This window comes from Diabrotica virgifera, chromosome 5, assembly GCF_917563875.1.
Source record: "Diabrotica virgifera virgifera chromosome 5, PGI_DIABVI_V3a".
NCBI lineage: Eukaryota > Metazoa > Arthropoda > Insecta > Coleoptera > Chrysomelidae > Diabrotica > Diabrotica virgifera.
The window spans coordinates 238,494,573-238,517,340 of record NC_065447.1 but is presented as its reverse complement, the minus strand read 5'-3'; the positions used below and the strand labels follow the sequence as shown (position 1 = coordinate 238,517,340).

The 22,768-nt window shown below is 34.1% G+C and overlaps 1 protein-coding gene across 10 annotated transcripts in view; it reads right to left on the bottom strand.

The window, feature by feature from the left end:
* Positions 1-22,768, bottom strand: part of LOC114329587 (WD repeat-containing protein 47) — a 313,869-nt gene that overhangs the window by 117,941 nt on the left and 173,160 nt on the right. Inside the window, exon 1 of one of the 10 annotated variants that reach the window (XM_028278749.2) lies at positions 18,509-18,724. The exons of 8 other annotated variants lie outside the window; for them this stretch is intronic. The gene's annotated coding sequence lies outside the window, so the exon portion shown is untranslated. Of the gene's footprint in view, positions 1-18,508; positions 18,725-22,768 lie in introns of those variants that run through there. One more of the 10 variants, XM_028278748.2, reaches the window with a different exon arrangement.

Below are 22,768 nucleotides of genomic sequence, written 5' to 3'. Positions count from 1 at the left end.
TTTACTCTAGCATAGGCGGTTCAGATGGTATATCTCTCTCTTGGACCATCACTCCTAGTGGAGTATTGGGCGCATCTGCGTTTCTTGGCCGATAGTGTAAGACGGCTGGTGGTCAGCTCAGCGCGTCTTCTTGTGTTTATTCTCTGGTTAATCTGCGTACCAGTTCCTTCCATTCTCCTCTGTTTCTTGCTTTGTTTTTCGCTTCCCCCCAACTTAAGCCGATTCTGTTGTGTTCTCTGGTTACTGTTTTCTTCCAAGTATTATCTGGTCGTCCCCTCTTCCTTGTACCCTCAGGTTGATATTCGAGTGCTTGTCTTGTGATGTTACTAGGATCTTTTCTTAACGTATGGCCGATCCATTTCCATTTCTTCTGTCTGATTGTTGCTATTATACTGGTTTGTTTCGTTCGTTTCCATAGTTCTTCATTTGTTATTATATTAAGCCAGTAAATTTTTAAGATCTTTCTTAAGGACCTATTTACAAAAGTCTGTAGCCTCGTTGTTGTGATTTCGTCGTGCTTCCAAGTTTCTGCTCCGTAGAGTAATATGCTTTTTACACATGTATTGAATATATTGATTTTTGTTGACTCTGTTATTTCACTTGTTTGCCAGATTTTATTTAACGCATTGAAGGCGAATTGTGCCTTCGTTATTCTTGCTTGTATGTCTTTCATGCATCCTCCTTTTCTTTCCATGATTGATCCCAAATAAGTGACTGTCTCTACTTCTTCAATTTCTTTGTCTTTTATTTTTATTTTGTTAATTTGCGGGTTATCATTTTTTAAGATTTTTGTCTTCTCTGTATTTATCCGGAGACCAATCATATCAGAGTACTGTGTTAACTTACCGACTTTTGTTTGCATGTGAGTTCTGTGTTCTGTTAACAGGCAGACGTCGTCAGCAAATTCAAGATCTTCAAGCTGATTAAAGAGGTTCCATCTAATGCCTGTCCGATCATCCGTTACTTTCCTCATAATCCAGTCTACCAAGATAAGGAACAAAGTAGGAGATAAGATACAACCTTGTTTAACACCGCTTTCAATAGCTATTTCTTCTGTGATTGCTCCCTCGTGTTCTAGTCTAGCTTTATACCCATCATAAAACAGTTTGATCAGGTTAATAATTTTTGTTGGTAGACCATACTGTCTTCAAATTTTCCACATTTGTTCCCTATTGACTCGGTCGAAAGCCTTTTCAAAGTCGATAAAACTTACATTTATGTCTTTCTGCCATTCATTAGCTTGTTCTAGGATGATTCTTAAGGTGCATATGTGATCTATAGTAGAGCGTTTAGCACGAAAGCCTGCTTGGTTACTTCTCAGTTTCTTGTCGCTCTTGGTATGCATGGGTAATAAGAAGGTGCACAAAATGATATATGAGGCATTTTAATAGGTGTGTGAATGATTCCAAGAAAATCACTTTCTTGATTAATTCTCCTTTTTTTGGGGGTGGTTCCGCAAAAAAAATGGGGGTGCATTATAGAAATTTGTAAATAACACTAGTACATGGATAATTGCTGAAAGTTTTTTTACTCTAGCATAGGCGGTTCAGGTGGTATATAAAGGGGTTTTTTAAAATGTAACACCCTGTAATTAAAAAATGGGCAAATACCCTTAAATGAAACCTATATCAAAAAATCAGCCACTTAAAACCACAAATTACCCCCTTTCAAGGGATGAAAAAGGGGGCTCCGGGACAAAATTTTTTAAGAAAAAGTTGGTCTTATATTAAGCACCCCTTGATATACCAGAAAAAAAAAATAAAACCGGACTTGTGTCCATTTTGCGAGGTTCAACCTCTGTTTCCTACACTATTATTTATAAATGACAACGGTTAGTCACTTTTTGTCAAAACCTTTATTAATATTAAACCTTTATTAATAATGTTGAAAATATAAGTTTCCAGGCAGATAAAATATTCAGAACAGAGCAAAGATGAGATCTACAACAAAGTACAAAACCAATTTTAAAAAATGCGAGGAAAAATGAACAAGTAAGAAAAGCAGTAAGAATAAAATAAAGAAAACAAGAAAAAAGTTAAGTGATACAATATTGAAGTTATTCTTTTTGTTAGTTAACTTAATTAAAAATCAATTTGATAAGAGGCTGTACCATTAATTGAATAAATCCATGCCATTTATTTCGACAAATCTAGTGGATTATTTATTAAGAAGGATATTGAATTATAACGAGAACTCATAAAAAATACATCTATTATTCAACAGTTGTAAAACCAAAAATTTTTATAACTTGTTAAATCATTCACCACTTTCTTTCTTGATAGATTCAAACTGTACAATCCGTATTAACAATATATTAACATAATCCGAAATATATTGGTTGTTCGCAGTTTAAAACAATTAATTAAAAACGTAAAATAAATTATAGGAATACATGACATACTCCAGATACTTCAGACTGTTTTACAGTTAATACTTTCTTCGGTGAATAAATTATCAATTAAAGAAGAGTAATAACGAACTTCCATTTGAGAAAATATCATTAAACTGTACGATGTTAGTAATAGGATTTCCGTGAATTTGTATAACTAATTGAGAAAAGAATAGCAAAAACAGACAGGTATACGTGGCAGTCATCGATTTAAAAAAGGCGTATGACTTGGTTTCCAGAAAACTATGGAAAACGATGAAGGAAATCGGGATGACGCAAAGGTTAATAGAAGCTATTATAATACCTAAACAACAACATGGTAAGATTTAAAACCAGCAATAAATACTCGAACGAATGTAAGACCACAAAAGGCTTACTGCAGGGATGCTCTACATCTCTGACGCTGCTGTTTAGATATTCATCATCATCATCAATGGTGCTACAGCCCTATGAAAGAGCCTCGACCTTCCCAAGTCTATTACGCCAGGCAGTCCTATCAATTGCCAACCGTTGCCAGTTTGCTGCGCATATTTTTCTCCCATCCTCATATTTTCCTCCCATAGAAGGTTTTCATCTGCCTTGGAGATGGTCCATGTCTCCGATCCATATGTCAACACTGGTTGTATAAGGGTTTTGTATATGGTTATTTTTGTTTTTTTTGGCTTACGTTTCTGCTTCTCATACGTCTACTCAGTCCAAAATAGCATTTGTTCGCTAGGATTATCCTTAGCTTGATTTCTTCCGTCATGACGTTCTCCTTGGTGATCAGGGAGCCTAAGTATGTGAATTTGTCCACCACTTCAAAGGTAGAGTTATCAACAGAGAATTGGTGACCGATGTTTCTGGCTCTATTGTTGGGTGTTGATGCCATCATCTTAGTTTTGTCCTCGTTTACTTTCAGGCCCATATTTTTTGAGGCATTTGAGAAGGTGGTATACATTTCTTCTAGTTTGCGTGTTGTGCGGGCAACTAGGTCCACGTCATCGGCATATGCCAAAATTTGGGATGATTTCCAATATTCTATCTTCATAAATTCTCTTTTTTCTTCTATGAATGCACTTCTCTTCTCTTCTAAGGTCTTTATATTTTTGTTTTTTTTTCTCGGGTTTTTCTTTGCTGCATCTGTTTATATGCACCGTTTAGATATTCATATACTAAATATTAAAGTCATGGAAAAAATTGTAATCGAATTTTTTTAGATGCGAATAGATTAAAACAGTGTTTCAGCCCACGTTTACCCTACGGCCAGACGAGCGACAATTACAGCGCTGTAAGAGCAGTAAAATGAAGCTTGAAAAGTGGGTTCTGCAGTGAGTATAGTGGATGGCCAGACAGCGCTGTAAATATACTCACTATACTCACTGTAGGACCCATTTTCTAGCTTCATTTTACTGCTCTTATAGCGCTGAAATTATCGCTCGTCTGGCAGTAGGGTAAGCGTTCTCCTTGCTTAGACATGTTGCCGTGTCCTTGATAATAGTCCTACAATTTATTGGGATGTCCAATGTTCTTATTTTGCACACTTTTAATTTTATGTTGATCCTCTTTGTTCACGTGATTTGCCTGCTGTTGTCTTTCTGATTTTTCCCCTTTAACAACATGTTCGACTTGATTTTTTTTCGTTTTTCTGCTTCAGAATTCTACGGCTAACTATTTATGATCACGCTTGCTTGCATTTCATCACCCATGTTCTTAGTTTATTCGACCGCCAATTTATGACTGAAAAGCATTTGTAGAATCTGTAAAATTTAGAGTGGAAATAATAGAAAATTTCATTAGAACTATTATATTTTTAATTCAGACCTTCTCGTTTTTGCGTTCAATGGTTCATGTGGTTTCTTAGAAGATTGTAACAAGTTGAAAATTGCATTCACTTCTCGCACTGATTATTTTTTAAGTAAATCAGAACTTAGAACGTTAACCAAACAAAGCGATTTATTGAACTTTGAAGAAGAAATTATAAATTTACTATTAAAATATTTCACTTGGAGGAAATGTTATATTAAAAGAAGAGGAGTTTCCTCGGCTGGAATAATACATACTGGAATGGCTGAACGAAAAATGTACCATATTATGGTATTAAAATGAACTTGAAGAAAACAAAATTCATGGTCATTACAAAACATCCAAAAGACAACGACGTACTTTATTAATAATATCCAGATAGAAAAGGTAGACAAATACAAATATCTAGGAACATTGGTTAGTCTAAACGCAGAACAAACTTCTTCTTCTTCTTCTACCGCACTACAGCCCAAATTGAACCTTGGCCTCCTTATTTTTTGCCTCCACACTTGCTTGTCTGTGGCTGCTCTTCTCCATACACGGACTCCTAAAAGGGCTTGTGCGTCGCTGTTTACTGTGTCTTCCCAGCGCTTTCTTGGCTTTCCAACCGGTCTCTTTCCCTGCATTCTAGCATTCAGTGCTCTTTTTGGTAGCCTATCCTCTCCCATTCTTATCACATGTCAGGCCCATTGCAATCTTTGTATTCTAATGAAGTCTGACAGGGGTGCTTCCTTATAAAGTTGATAAAGTTCGTTGTTGTATCAACTTCTGAAGATTCCGTTTTCCCTCACAAATCCTAGTATTCTCCTCAGTACTTTCCTTTCGAATGTGTAGAGTTTGTTTTTGGATGTTTCTTTCAGGACCCAGGCTTCACTGCCATAGCATGTTATTTGTCGAATTAAAGTTTTATAGATTCTCATCTTTGTATTTCGGTGGACATTTTTAGACCGAAATATATGGGAGGGGACAAAATAAGCTTTGTTTGTCTGCGTTATTCTCTTCCACATTTCTCCATCTTCTGATTTGTCGGCATATATTTCTACTCCCAGGTATGTAAACTTTACAACCGTTTCAATGTCATCTTCATGTATAATGTTTTGTGGGACTATATTTCTTCTCGTCTGAGTCATTATTTTTGTTTTTTTCTGTGTTAATTTCCAGACCTAGCATTTTTTTTTGTGTTTTTAACTCTGCGTATGTTTCCTGTGCTCCTGTTGATGTTCTACTCAAATATTAATATCATCGGAATAAGCGGCCAGTTGAACCGTTCGGTTGGTCAGTAGGTTTCCTCGTCCAGTTTGAATTTGCCTAACCGCATACTCCAGTGCCAGGTTAAACAATTTTGGGGCCAACCCATCACCCTACTTTAGTCCCTGCGAAATTTTGAAAAACAAACACTGCAGAACAAACAGAAGAGATTAAAAGCCGTATTATGTAGAAACAGCAAGGACAAAATTTGTGAAAATGAAACATCTATTATGTAGTAGAGACCTAAGAATGAATCTAAGGATAAGGTTGTTACGCTGCTACGTTTTAACAATTTTCTTCTGCGGATCTGAGGCCTGGACATTAAAGCAATTAGAGATTAAGAAATTGGAAGCTTTTGAGCGTTGGTGTCATGAGTAGACAAAATTAGCAATATTGAAGCAATTTGTAGACTTAAAAAAAGCATACGATACCGTTCCCACAAAAAAAATGTTTGAGGTATTACAACAAACCACTTTAAATAGAAAATACATCCAAACAATAAAAGATCTCTACGCTAATGCAACAACAGCAATTTAAATTGAAACGAAACTTTCAAATGCCTTTGAAACTTCGAAAGGCCTTTTGCAGGGATGCTGTCTGTCGCCCACTTTATTTAAAATTTACCTTACACACGTGTTAAAATATTGGACTAGGAAATGCCAAACAATGGGGATACCAGTAGGAGATTCTTATTTGTATACTATTCTATATATTCTATTTGCTGACGACCAAGTTGTGATTGCTGCTGATAAAGAAAACGCCAGTTACATGATTAGAAAATTGAAAGAGGAGTACCGAAAATGGGTTTTGGAAATGAGCATCGAGAAAACTGAATACCTTTTAGTCGGAGGTGATACTGAAGACTTAGAATTAGAAGGGGAATACATAAAAGGATGTGATGAATTTAAATATCTAGGTTCTATTTTTGACAAAAACTCCACATGCGATCAAGATATAGAATATCGAATAAGTCAAGGAAGAAAAGCTACAAAACAGCTGAATGGCATTTGGTGGAGTAAAGGACTGCAAAATCAGACAAAGAAAAGAATCTACCAAATTATCGTGGAAGGAATTGTTCTGTACAACTCAGAAGTGTGGGAAGTAAAAGACCGACAAAATAAAAGACTTCAAGCTTTAGAAATGGACGCGCTTAGAAGAAGCTGCAGAATATCTAAATTACAGCATATCCCAATAGACCGGGCAGTATCGTCGCCCCCGCTAGCGAAATTATTCCGATTTGATTTTTTTGCACAAACTTACTCAAAAAGAGATTCTTATAAGATATCCACAGGATGCCGGGCGGTGCCGTGGTCTTAAAAATTTAAAAAATGCGAAAATGGCCATTTTCAAGGCTTAATAACTCGATTAAAAATTATTATTATAAAATTCAACAAATGACCACATCAAGTTTCAAACCCCTTCTTCAAGGTTCTGAAGAGATTTTTGGCATTATTTTATTACAAAGCTGCTATTTTTAATTATTAACAATTAGCGCTATAGTCCAAGATGTATCTTCACCCCCGTTAGTGAAATTATTCCGATTCGATTTTTTTGTACAAACTTACTCAAAAAGAGGTCCTTATAACATATCCACAGGGTGCCGGGCGGTGCCGCGGTCGAAAAATTGTTTAAACAATCTTTTTTAAACAAATTCACAAAAATAATTTTTTCACTTCGAACAATTTTTTTTAGATAATCTGGGACATTCTGAGCAATAAAGGTCTCTTGTGATTTTTCTCTAAAATTGATTGTTGTCCAGTTACACGCGATTTAAAATTTGAAAAATGCGAAAATGGCCATATAACTCGACAACAATCAATTTTAGAGAAAAATCACAAGAGACCTTTTTGCTTAGAATAATCCAAATTATCTAAAAAAAAAATCGTTCCCAATAAAAAAATTATTTTTGTGAATTTGTTTAAAAAAAAATTGCTTAAACAATTTTTCGACCACGGCACCGCCCGGCACCCTGTGGATGTGTTATAAGGACCTCTTTTTGAGTAAGTATGTGCAAAAAAATCTAATCGAAATAGTTTCGCTAACGGGGGCGACGATACAGTTGAACTATATCGCTAATTGTTAATAATTAAAAATATCAGCTTTGTAATAAAATAATGCTAAAAATCTCTTCAGGACCTTGAAGAAGGGGTTTGAAACTTGATTTGGTAATTTTTTGAATTTCATAATAATAATTTTTAATCGAGTTATTAAGCCTTGAAAATGGCCATTTTCGCATTTTTCAAATTTTTAATCGCATATAACTCAACAACAATCAATTTTAGAGAGAAATGACAGGGGACCTTTTTTGCTCAGAATGACCCAAATTATCTAAAAAGAATTGTTCGAAATAAAAAAATTATTTTTGTGAATTTGTTTAAAAAAAATTTTTTAAACAATTTTTCGATCCACGGCACCGCCCGGCACCCTGTGGATATGTTATAAGAACCTCTTTTTGAGTAAGTTTGTGCAAAAAAATCGAATCGGAATAATTTCGCTAGCTAGGGCGACGATACTGCCCGGTCACAAACGATGAAATAAAAGAAAGAATGCAAGTAGAAAATGATATTATAGACAGAATAGAACAAAAAAGATTAATATGGTAAGGACATGTCCAGAAAATGGAACCAATAAGATGGCCCAAGAAAATGATCCAGTATGCAGCACCCGAAAGAAGAAAAAGAGGCAGAACGAAGAGAACATGGATACAAGATGTAGAGAAAGCAATGAACAGTAGACAACTCAACGAGGAAGATATTCGTGACCGAAAATCATGCCGAATGGGATGCGGGAAACGGCGAATGCTGTAGAAAGGCGGAAGCTTGAATATTTCGGTCATATAGTAAGAAGTCCTCGTTATGGTCTGCTGCGTTTGATTATAGAGGGCAAAATAAAATGTAAAAGAGATGTAAGTAGAAGACAAACCTTCTGGTTACGAAATCTAAGGGAGTTGTTTAGGATGAGCTATGACCAACTATTTAGAGCTGCTGTAAGTAAAATAAGAATTGTCATGTTGATATCCAACCTTCGATAGAAGATGGAACCTTAAGAAGAAGAAGAAGAAGATGAAGAAGAAGAAAAGAAGAAGAAGAAGAAGAAGAAGAAGAAGAAGAAGAAGAAGAAGAAGAAGAGTTTCCTCGATTAAATTTCAATTCGTTCCTAATCTATCGAGGTGTGTAAATTCTCGTGACCACTATTCTCTGTGTTTTATTTCCTTTCATCGTTTGGATTTAATACACAAATTCTTAATGCTCCAAAGTTTCTTGCTTGGATGGATAAATCCTTATTTTATATTGTATTCAAATATAATGAAGTCTACCTACATGTATTTAATCAGCGGTCAGTGATACTTAATTTTTGTGACTATATTTAGGCAACGGAAGTACAAACAGTTATGTTAATATTTAAAAATCTGTTTTAGGAATAACTACTTCGTTTACATATTCACTCCTATAAAGATAAAGAATTATTATAAAGACAATAATGATTCAGACATATTTTTGGTATGTTAAGATAATTCTATTCTTGACTGACTCGTAAAAATTGGTTTTATTATAAGCTCCACGACCAGTATCGGGAGCTATAATTTCAGCTCATCTTCAGGTCCTCGATAAAAGGTTATTTAACCACAGAAAAAAGAGAGAAAAAATGATACAGTTGTTATAGATTTTTAAGTATAAATTGTCCAAGACAGAAGGATGGAAATCCACGATACAAGCGATTGAGACATGATATCACTATATTCTTTCGAGAATCAACGGACAAAAGAAGAAACAAACCAAATTTATTTGAGATCGATCAATGTCAACACGTATGGGATACTGAACATAGAGTTCAGTGGAGAGATTCAAGTATAGTCCTGAAAGAAACAGATAGTAAAAAGAGAAAAATCAAAGAAGCGGCTCTAATTATGCTAAATGAAACCAATTGTGTCGCAAATTTCTCGGTACAATGCAGTAGGATGTGGTTGCCCATACTAAAAGAGGAAGTCAACAGAAAAAAAAAATAACACGATTAGTAAGTCAATAACATATCGAGCCAGTACATATTTTATATTTTAGTATTATTTATACAGTGAGCACGTAAAGGTTGGAATAAATTCATTTTCTCGAGAATGGACGATTTTGGAAAAAAATTCCGAAAAAGGTCAATTTTTATTTTTAAATTACGACTTATTGGCATATATACCATACTAGTGACGTCACCCATCTAGGCGTGATGATGTCATCGATGAACATTTATATAAATATTTATACAGGGTGTCCAAAACAAATTTTTTTGAGTTAAATTTATTGACATAAAAAGAAGAATGCATGTAATTTATTTTGTTCAAATACATTTTACTGCTCTCAGAAAACAGAAAAAATGTTTATTTGAAAAATAATCATTGCCTTTCGCTTAAATTAAATGTTCAAACTGTAAAAAGGAATGTGGGTGGCGGCTTTAATATCGAATTTAAGCAAAAAACAATATTTATATGTCAAATAAACATTATTTCCAGTTTTCTGATAGCAGTAAAATGTATTTTGAGTTAAATAAATTACACACATTCTTTTTTTATATCAATAAATTTAATTAAAAAAATTGTTTTGAACACCCTGTATAAATAATTATGTTAATGTTGGTATTACTGAATAGAGAATTGAATTACCTTTCAAATGAGCTATTACACGACCCCTATTCTCATTTAAAAAAAATTTATATGATGTCATGACGCCCAGATGGGTGACGTAACTAGTATGACACATATGCCAAAAAGTCGTAATTTAAAAATAAAAATTTACCTGTTTCGGGATTTTTTTCCAAAATCGTCCATTCTTGAGAAAATGAATTTATTCCAACCTTTACGTGCTCACTGTATATAGTATTTTTACTACAAAAAGCGATATTACGTAGGTCAACATTTTTGACGTAAGAGAACTGTCAAAACATTAGAATGTGACTTTTCATTATTGTCATGTTTATTATAAACATGGCAATAATGAAAAGTCACATTCTAATGTTTTGACAGTTCTCTTACCTCAAAAATTTTGACGTAAGATTTGCCATGTTTATTATAAACATGGCAATAATGAAAAGTCACATTCTAATGTTTTGACAGTTCTCTTACGTCAAAAATTTTGACCTACGTAATATCGCTTTTGTAGTAAAAATACTATATCTATGTATTATTAATATTATTTTTAATTTAAATAACATATGTATATATTAAGGTCAGAATTTGGTATTAGTTTTGAGAGTAAACTAAATATAAGACCAAATACTTACGATGTTGGGATAGTATCGCGAGGTTTTCTCCTGGCTTTCCCTTGTGATTTACTATGGAATCTCTAACGCGAGAATTTTACTGTCACCGTTGCATGTTGTTGTCTTTTTAAAGACAGATCACATGCTATGATTTTTTTGTCACGGATACTTTTGAGTTGGGGTTGATTTCATGTAATCGAATGAAATATCTTTCAGTAAAGTCGTCCCAGAAACGCAACTCATAAATATTGGCAATATCATTTTAAAGTTTTCTACTTTAAAATGTATAACATATGTCTGAATTGCCGATATAAATGAGTCAGATTAAATAAATTATTAGAAGAATTTTGTACTAAGCAACATTTTTGTTTAATTCATTAATATTTTTTGTATCTTGATAACGGCATCCGATTTGGACGTCGAAACGTTAATAAACTCATTTTTTAGTAAAATTGTGGCTTATTTCCCATTAAAAATAGTTAGTAGTAATAATATTCAACCTCTGATTTGGAGACAGCACATACAGAAGAAAAAAACCTCTGCAGATATAATATGCCACTTTCGTTGTAAAAAATAAATGTCTGGTAATTTTAGACTAGCACAGTAAACATGTTGAAATAGTTTTAACTGAGATAAATAGAATCAATTTTCTAAAAAACACTTCATGCAGGTTTAGAAACTCTCGCCATCCGCCGTTTACCAGAGCCAATTTCTTGCTAATAATCCACTTCCTTTCTTTTCATGTACATGCATCGAGACTGATTTTTATTAATAACTAAATCAACAACCTCTTTGAATTAACATATCGCATGCTCTACTTCCACCGATAATCATAGAAGAATGACGATATTAATCTGCAATCGTTATTGAAATGGACAAATTTCCAATTAGGTATTCATTCAAGTTGCTTCTATTTATGGCCGATTGCCAAAGTGAATGAACTTATATGTGAAGAATACAATAGTATGTGTGAGCACATAATACATAATGTGAGTACATTAAAGTTCTATTCACACTAATATTCAAAAGACTATATATTCAAAATTTATAAAAGAAAATCTCAATTGCAGGTTTGTATAGGTTGTTATAACAAATTGTTGTACAAATTGCATTTTTTAATCTAATTTGCTTTTAATTCAATGAATATGGCAAACTAAATACATAGGTATATTCCTTTTTATCGTTGCAGTAATACTTCACTTTACATCAACGGGAAATAAATAAGCCGCTGCGCTGGTATTTGAAAGGAAGATTATCAGAATGATATTTGGCAGAGTGGAGAAGACACCGCAATGTTGAATTAGTGAATCTCTATGGTACTGAAAACATCGTCAGACGTATATAAAAGCTAACAGGATAAGATGAACAGGTCATGTGGTAAGATCAGAGCAAGACAGGGTGTTAAAGAGAGTGTGTTTTGAAAAACCAGACGGTAGATCAGTAGGCCGTTCCAGAAAAAGATGGAAGGATGATTTTGATAATTTATCTAGGATTGGGATACAATATTGGGAACGAGAAGCGCAAGATTGTAGAAAATGGAGGGCTACAGTGGATGCGGCCCGATTTCACCCCGAGTTGTAAAGCCAGTCAAGAAGAAGAATACTTCAGTTCTGAATAGTACTAACATGATTGTTATGAATACATGATTCAAAGTACCAGCTCGCAGATTATACACCTGGAAATGGCCACAAGACAACAAAGAAAATTGCATCAGATTTCAGATAGCCACATAATGATTATTCAAAGATACTGAAATCATAGATGGACCAAAAATGGTTGATGGATAAGTGACTATATTAGGAAAGATGAAATAGTGGCCCGGTTAATGTCAAAATGAAAGGGCATATGTTACATCGGTTAAGGCATGTTCAAGTACATGTGATAACAAGGATAAGCGCAAGTTACAAGTTATGGAAGTAGTAGCAAAAGAAGACCAAATACCAAAAGAATATCTTAGTGCGAGATAGGTACTTAGGCAAGGCAAGACAATATCTGTTAAGTCGATTACTGCTGGTATGACGGAAAATACAAAATTATGGAGAAATATAATTCAAGATATCAACCCTCCATAGGGTTTACTGCAAGGAAAATGAAGACAATTCACTGATCAGTAACTAAATCATCCTTCCACAATTTTTGTCATAAATATGACGGTATCAATGCTCTAAATTGTCTAAATCTATCTCCGTTGGCCGATTTTTTCTATCACATTTAGATTTTCTGTTATTTATGTATTTATTAAAAAAAAATTGGTTTGGATGTGTAAAATTTAGAAATCAATGTCAAAATTATAAAATTTGTCTGTATTAAATGAGACCACATACTATAATTTTATTATTGTTCAGCATTTAAAGATACTACATCAAATCTCATAAAGTGTGAAGTAATATAACAACAACCTTTAAATTCTCACAGTCACAGTGTTTGTTATCGTGGGAATCATTTAATTTAATAACAGCATCGACATTACAAATAATTATTATTAATTCATGTTCATAATTCACGTAATTCGAAATGTTTTATGTAAAGACGCCCACTGTAATAACCACCTTTACTTCTAATCAAATTATATGTCAATTTTAACCACGACTTTAGATAGAGGTGAAATATTTGTCAATAGTATACTAAAGCCGGCCACTCACGATACTGCGGCGTCGTTCAATTTTGTCGAATTCGACTAATTGGCAAAAATTTTGATAGTGTGTGGACGTGCATCCAACGAAATCGTACAATTTTACAGCAGACAGGAATTTTGTCGAATTCGACTAATTGGCAAAAATTTTGATAGTGTGTGGACGTGCATCCAACGAAATCGTACAATTTTACAGCAGACAGCTGGCCTGTCCGCTGCAGTACTGCAGAAATTGAGATAATCGACGATCTTGTCGAACGACACAGCAGTACCGTCAGTAAACCGGCTTAAATTACGTTCTGATGTTCTGGTATAGTTGGCCAATCACGGTCCTGCTGTGTCGTTCGACAAGATCGTCGATGATCTCAATTTCTGCAGTACTGCAGCAGAGGCTGTCTGCGGTCAAATAGTACGATTTCGTTGGATGCACACGATCAAAATGTTTGCCAATTAGTCAAATTCGACAAAGTTGAACGGGGCCGCATTACCGTATATCTCGATAGCTTTACCTCAAGGAATGTCTAAAGAAAATATGTACAAAATTCCAGGTAAGTTGGTCAAGTAGTTGTTGAGTTACAATGTCTACAGCCTTTTAAAAAAGGAGTTTTGAGGAAAACGCGTTTAAAGTATTGTCTAATTTTATTTTCAATTTCTTTTTTGTCTTTCAAATCGTAAAATGATTTTGGATGATGATCGGAATATCTTTTTGAATCGCGAAGTAATTTACAAAAGAAAATAAAAACAGCTGTTGACCGTTGTTCACTACGTTCAAGCGTGCTGGCGCGAACCTGCTGCAAATCGAGTCGAAGCTAGGGCTATTTAACACTATCTCCCTACCTCCCTACCTTAGACTCGTTTTATAGCAAGTTCGTGCCGCCAACGCGCTTTAGCGTAGTGAGAAACGGTCAACAGCTGTTCTTATTTTCTTTTGTAAATTACTCTGCAATTTAAAAACAGATTTCGGTGTGCATCACTTTACCATTTGAAAGACAAAAAAGAAATTGAAAGTAAAAGTTAAGAATACTTTAAATGCGTTTTTCTCAAAACTGCTTTTTTCAGGCTGTAGACATTGTAACTCAAAAACTACTTGACCAACTCACCTGGAATTTTATATATATATATATTTTTAGACATTCCTTGAGGTAACGCTCTCAAGATATTTTTGTTTTATGATTATTTTTTGTTTAACAATAATAAATATGGTGATTTTCACCCTTTTTTGCAAAAAAATTCTTTGTTTAGATTTCTGAGTGATATCAAAAAGTCAAAATTAGATAAAACTAAAAAAACTTGACAGTGTTACCTCGAGAAACTCAATAATAAAAAAGCTAATAATTTTTTTTGAATTTTTGGTTTACCATGATTCAATGATGAGTTCTGATGTCCACCGCAAAATTCATTATATTTTGAGGTGTCTTTTAAAAATTTGCCACCGTTAGCTTATTTTTCAGTATTTTTCCTTGAGTAATCTATGAATTGTACTGAATATGCCTATTTAATTTAAAAATAAAATAATTCTACCATTTTAAAAAAAAAATGTGTTTGGAATATTGATTTCAACCCCTTCGGACTTACCCCTTAAGAATTGATTTCTACCCCTTAAGAATAGCTATTACACGATTTTGATAGGCAACCCTTGCTAGAAATATTTGTCTATGTATGAAATTTAATAAAAAAATGTTTTATCCGGCAAGCAAATGGGTACATTTTGACCTCCTATTCGGATCTCGTACTATTAAATATCATTGACAAAAATGTAATATTTGCCACAGTTTTTCAAGTGGCAAATATTTTTCGGGAACAATTTTCTAAAGAAACCAATGTGGATCAATGCCTCTTAGCTAACCTAAAATATGTTCCTATTACATCAGTTGATGCCGAAAGATGTTTTTCTATGTATAAATATCTATATTCTGACAGAAAACATAGATTTTTAAGAGAAAATTTTGAGAAACATTTTTAATGGTCTATTGTTTTAATGGGGAGTCTGCAGTATAAAAAGTTCAACATTATTGTAGGTTTTGGTTTTATATATTTAATATAATAAATCTGCACTGATAAGTAAAAAGGTCTTATATCGATTTTGTAATAGAAATCGACTGATTTTCACGTCAATTTTGAAATTAACTATTAAATTCAATCGATTTTCATCGCTTTTAATCGATTTTTTTAACGTACTAAAAAATTTAGTCAAAATCGATATTTTTGACCTAAGACCTTTTAACTTTTTAGTTGTTTTGTTAAATGTTGTGATGAATTCTTTCTGCATTTTATTGATAAAAGTCATGCATATTTATTAGGTCTGGATCCCGCGTATGAAAAAAAGTTGATTAATAGCAAGCTGAAAATTTGTTAATAGCTTAAGAGTGTCTAGTCGGACAAACTTTGATATATGGGAACACTGGAACAGGGGAAATTTTAATTGTGGAACAGGTTAAAAATTTGGAACGGTCACACCACGAAAATGGCACATGTATTTTGTCCGACAGAACAGACTTAAACTCTCCGAACAGAGATTAAACTCTCATGCAAAAATCAGACTGCTATTTATCACCAAATGGGCGTTTTAATGAGTGGAACATGTAGAATATGTCAAATGACAGGAATTATGACAGGTGATAAATAGCAGTCTGATTTTTGCATGAGAGTTTAATCTCTATTCGGAGAGTTTAAGTCTGTTCTGTCGGACAAAATAAATGTGCCATTTAAAACTGCCCCTGTTCCAGTGTTCCCGTATATCAAAGTTTATCCGACCAGACACCCTTAAGCTATTAACAAATTTTCAGCTTGCTATTAATCAACTTTTTTTTCATACGCGGGATCCAGACCTATATACGCATATAAGCAAGTTATAATAAATATGGAAATATTTTATTAATCAAAGACAGATACATACACTCAAGAATTTTACATAAAGATCCATTGAAAATTCACGGTCAGCCAACACCAAACGGAAAATTAAATCACTTAAATTACAAAAGTATTTTGTAGACTTTTTAAATGCTTAAACGCTTTAGAACTTTTTTTTTGTATCATGAAAACTACATCCTTTATCGATGGCAAATTGTTTAGAAGCAGAAGCATAAACATTTGAACAATAAAACTTTGATTATTTAATAATGATTCTAAATTTCATAATGTCAACTAATGTCATAGCTCTTTTCTAAGTAACACTTTTTAATTCACATTGAAAAGAAAACAGTTGGGTATGAAACTCAGTAAAATGCACTGGTTAATGGGAAGAAGGTCACAACTGAATTTGCACAATAAAATTCTAGTATACAAGTCAATGATAAAGCCAGTATGGAGCTACGGAATCCAACTGTAGGGATCTGCGTCGAGATCCAATGTCGATATCCTGAAGAGATTACAATCGAAGATCTTCCACATTATCACATGTGCACAGTGGTACATGCCCAATGAATACATTAATCTCGATCTTCAAATAAATATTGTCAAAGAAGAAATTTCCAGTTACTCCCAAAAAAAAGACAGACGACTGCTAAAGCACTCCAAAAGAATATTGAAGCACCTTATGAGGCCCTAGGCAAACGGAAGGCTAAAGCACCACACTCCAAGCGACCTACCAACAAAACAAAACAACAAATTTTCAAAAATGTTTAATTATACCAAAGTCACAAATAATTAATAGGTTATTGTCACTTTACAGTCGCCTGCAAGTCTCTTGTAATTTAATTAAACAATTTACTTATTGTAATCGATTTTACAGATTGTAAATAAATGTAAAACAATATGGATTACGCATCAACCGGCAAATCAATATTCTGGCCCTCGGATAGAAATAAAACCCCCGATTTGGACGATTTCGTTGTGGTTAAGAACATCCCTAGGTCTAATATAAAAGCTACATTATGATACGAATTATAAACCGATTACTCGCCTACACTTTTCACAGTTGGAACCCAGGTACTTATTAAAGAAATATTCCCCTCACTTCATAACAGACACATAAACTGGCCAAAATTCAGATCTATCCTAGAGAACCAGGTGACCCTAGACTAGACATTCCTGTTGAATCCAAAAAGGAACTTTTTAAGCTCTACAAGGCAATTCTTACGCCCATCTGGACATATGAGTTGGTATTATGGGGAACAACCAGTCACTCCAACATCGAAAACATTCAACGCTTCCAATCAAAAATCCTCCGAACTATCACCAATGCACCGTGGTACATCAACAGAATTATTCACCATGACCTTAAAATAGATATGACACAAAATAACCTTAAGATAAATATGATACGAAAACCAGAATATACAAAACCGTAATAAGAGCAGCAGTCACCTACGGGTGTGAGACATGGGTGCTAAATAAAACAAAAGAAGAAATAGAGAGGTGGGAACGGAAGGTATAGAGAGCTTTTTTCGGGGGAAAAATACGGAAGACGGTTGGCAAAGAAGAACCGATCAAGAATTAAGGATGCTTTACAAGGAACCAAGTATCAGAAGATACAGAAAGGCACACAGAATTAGGTGGGCAGGTCATATCGAGAGAATGGATAGGGCAATAATGCCAAAGAAGGTACTGCCAAAGAAGGTACGAAGAAGGTATGTACTGCTAAGAAGACCAGTTGGGACAAGGAGACGAGGTAGGCCAAGAAAAAGATGGCCAAAAAAGTTTTAGGAAGATATAGGATCGATGGAAATTACAGACTGGAAAAAAATGCGAAAAATAGGATACAGTGGAGAACCATAGTGCAGTAATTTTTACATAGACATCAAATAAAATGTATAAGACATTAGTATATGCTAGCATGTGTATTATGTAAAATTGTAAAATTGTAATTCTTGTAAAATTGTAAAACCCTAAGCCTACATGACCTACAAGGCCTGTAGAGCATATTACATAAAATTGTGTACCAGGTACTACCTGCATAAATTTAATCAAATATTATGGGTTAAATAAAATAAAATTTTCAGTGATGTATATATTATAGTCCGCTGGCCTATAATGAGTTGAGACCAATTGTTTAGAAGCAGAAGCATAAACATTTAAACAACAAAACAGTGATTATTTAGCAATGATTCTAATGTCAATTAATGGCATAACTCTTTTCTTTACTACTTAATAATTTTTAAATTTTGTTGTTTTGTATATTAGGTACTACCTTTTTGAGGTACTACCTTAAGATTCTAATGTCATAACTCTTTTCTAAGTAATAATTTTTGAATTAAAGTTGTTTTGTATACCAGTACTACCTTTTCCTGCACCCGCAAGAACCTCACGTTAAAGAGCACAGATTACGTAAACATGCACTGAAGAAGATCAAACGATACGAAGAAAAAAAAAGTTGCCGAATTTTGCGGTCGTGCGTTCGCGAACTAGTTCTTTGCTCTCTCGAAGAGTACCAATTCAACGAGACACTATCGAGTACGGCTGAGGATAATCGACTGCTTGATACTGTAAACTTGGTACTTGAAGGTGGTATTCTTTATGATCGCTCGATTAGTGTGGGAGCTGTTTAGTATTTCGGAAAAAAAACTAAGAGAATCCAATAAGGATATTATGTTTGTTTATTTAGTTTTTAATTGATACTCTCTTTAATTGGTCAGGGACAAATTTCAGACTTAATAATCAAACATTTACTGGCACATGCCAGCAATTAAGTAGGTACCTATACATTTATAAGACACATGTAACGTTTATGTTGTAATTTCAATAAGACATTTATAAATACAATTAAATTAAGCGTTCGGATGAACAATGTAGTTCAGAAAAATAAGGTAACAAAGTACTATGTTAGTTATTTTGACCCGGCCAAGTCTCTGACGAGTAAATAAATAATTATTTCGGTGTAAAACGAATTGATTTCTACCAGCCAATGAAGCAAGCGGGATTTCGTACCGGATTTGGAACAAATGATCACCTACAGAGCATTAAAACGGTAATAGAAAAGACTATCGAATACAATCGACCACTCGTTTTGGTTTTTGTAGATTTACCTTTGACACGGTAGAATTTGACAACATTCTTTAAACTCTACAAGCATGCCGCATTGACTACCGATACACAAGGTTAATTTACATTTAATACATACAAGAACGCAACTATGTCGGTGAAACTACATAAAAACACGGACCATATCCCAATCGGCAGAGGAGTCCGACAGGGAGATACCTTATCGCCTAAACTGTTTACCGCAGTACTAAAATATGCCTGTAAAAAACTTAACTGGGAAGAGCGAGGCCTGAATATTGACAGAAGAAGATTAACAAATTTGAAATTCGCAGACGACATAGTTTTATTCTCTGACAACCTTAAGGAGATATGTACAATGCTACATGAACTTCAGTTAGTGTGTGCCAGTGTAGGTCTTAAAATAAACATCTCCAAAACAAAATTCATGACAAACCTAGTACCTAGCGGAAATATCAATATTGGAGACAACGAAGTAGAGCTAGTGGAAAAATACATATACCTTGCACACGAAATAAAGATCACAAGAGACAACCAAACATGCGAACTACGAAGAAGAATAAACCTAGCATGGGCAGCCTATGGAAAACTCAAAGACATCTTTAAAAGCGATATACCAATTTCTTTAAAACGTAAAACATTTGACCAATGTGTGTTGCCTGTGATGACTTATGATGCCGAAACTTTGACATTGACAGCTACAACTTCTAAAATGCTGCAAATAGCCCAGAGGAAAATGAAAAGGTCAATGCTGAGTATATCGCGTCGTGACCGAGTTAGAAATGAAGACTTAAGACGAAGAACAGGAGTCACCGATGTAATTTCCCGAATTGACACCCTGAAATGGAACTGGGCCGGACACGTCGCCCGAATCAGTGATGGGAGATGGACGAAGAGATTACATGAGTGGAGACCGATATTAGACAAAAGAAGTAGAGGAAGACCACCTACTCGATGGACTGACATCTCAAGAAATTGTCTAGAAATTGGATGCAAAGTGCTCAAAATAGAGCACAATGGACAAAAATGAGGGAGGCCTATGTTCAGCAGTGGACGCAAAGTGCTGGATGATGATGATGATGAAAACGAATTAAGAGCCGTCTTATTTTAGTTAGTTCAGAGAGCGCCAAAAACACCCTGGCCGGTTTCAATCCTTATTAGGATATCATCAGAGAGTGCATATTTGATTCTCTCTGAACAACCAAAATTTGGGCTATAAAATAGTTTTGTTTTTGATATTATTTTTAATTTTAATAAAAGTAAAACTTTCACTTCTCTGACAAGTGTTTTGAGTTTTATGAACCTCAATAACTAAAAGCTCTATGTTGCCTACAGTGGGTTGGGTGGACTTGGTTAAATTATTAATAATTTAAGGCCCAAAATAGATCATTTTAAGTACATTCGTCTACCACTGAAAAGTAAAGCATTTTGAGCGGATTTGGAGGTAATTATTTTTGAAGGTTTAAGATTAGGGTCAGCTTGCAAAGGATGCACTACAGGCGGGTTCCCCTGTTTGGGGGGCTCCAAAATGAGCTTTTTTTGATGGTGTTATACAAAATAGTCATTTAAAAAAACCGAAGGGCGTCTACGCTAGTTTTGCAGGCGGGCACCCTATACAGTAGCGCCGGTACTATTAAAATAACGATTTTTCAATGTTGATTTACTAATTGGTCGCTTAGAAAACTATAAAAAACCCTACAAATTTTTAATTTTGAATACATGTTTGTAAACATTAATCTATAACGTGATATTGCGTGAAAAGTTGTGTCTTGTAGTGTTAAAAATGTGGTTAAAATGTCAGAGTGATTCATCAACTAGTTTAAAAGTTATTTAATTTGTTTATCCCAAACAACTTTTTTTGTAATAACGTTAGTCAGAAAAAATAAAATTAGAATGATTCTACAGATAGCATAAGCAAAAAAGAGAGAAGTTATTCTCTCAAAATAATTTAAAAAAGTTAGTAGAAACCATTTCCAACATGGCAAAACTGGATTGCAAAAACTGCTCATAAACAAATTGAATAACTTTTTTGTTACTTTCCGGGAAAAAATTATCTTTCATATTCGAAAAGCTGGCAAGTTTAAAAATTATCCTACGATTATTCTGGATGAAGTTAGTCCTTTTTTTTTTCAAATCGACGATATCGAAAAATATAAATATGAACTTCAAATTCGAGTTATAAAATACTTCCGTTGCTTGTTGACGGATTTTAACGTTTCTTTTTATAATTTGTATATACTGTGAATCTCTTGTGGCCAAGAGATGAATCGGAAATTAAGGAAATCATAACAGATTTCTCAAAAATAAAATTATAACTTCTAATTCTACTCCTATTTCTGGCGGGCCAACGAAGCCCAAAAGTTTTACTTGATTCCCAGACGATGTAAATGGGACTTGATAGTACTGGGACAATCCAAACACCACTTGACTAACTAAATGCCAGGCCAAGACCTCAACTTCACTCCCTGACGGTGTAAATGGGACTGTCTAGCATAGAAAAATCAGAGAAAGTCAATGGCTATGTTGGTAGAGGCATATGGCTGTACAAACACTTAAACTTCAGGTATGCAGGTAAAACGAATCATTATACAGTAGAACCTGCTTATTAGAATACCGGTTATAGGAATATCCCGGTTTATGGAATAGAAATCAAAGGTGTCAAACATTTCTACTAGCCACTAATGATCGGTTACTAGAATATCCCGATTATAGGAATACTTTTGCTTGGCACGAAGGCTATTCCAATAAGCGGGTTCGACTGTAATGAAAGACAACCGTTGCTTGCTGTGTAAACAAACTTTTAGATTTTGTTTATTCTCGTTCGAAGATTTTGAGATGCAATTCGTGTTTTTCTATTGAATATTTGTAAGACGCAAAACCTTATACCGAGTAAAAGAAGAAAAAAAACTGCAACGATTTGTAATCTTGGAAAATGATTTTTTATGTTGGAAAATCTCTCAGGATACAGCATGGAAAATAAAATAATTTTTTTGTTCATTTTATTTTAACTTCTTTAAGATAAATAATATATGTGGTGATTTTTGGTAAGAGTAAGTGCTCCCAACTTAACCTATGTAGATACGAAAAACTTTTTGAATCAACCTGTGTGATTGTGAAGAGGTCTATTTGACAATACATAGCATATAGACTATTCCAGTCATTGCATGCAAACTTTCAGGCAAAAATGCAGCACTTTTCTGAAACTTTGACTATCTGTTGCATTATGTTTTTGTATTTATCAAAAATATTTTAAGTTTCAAGGTCAAAAAACCTTACAGGCCCTTGACTTCGATAATCTTGACTAGATTTTTTCCACTTTTTCCGATCCTTCACTTGTTCTCTCCATACCCTTATACCCATTTCTTCTATGTCAGTTCGGATGGCATCAAACCACTTTCATCGTGGACTCCCTCTTTTTTTGTTCTCCTGCTTATAAAACTCCTAGGACGTTTCTCTCTTGTGACATTTGTGCAAACCACCTAACTTTCTGCGTACTGGTTTTCTGTACTATTTTGAATCTCTTATACATCTTC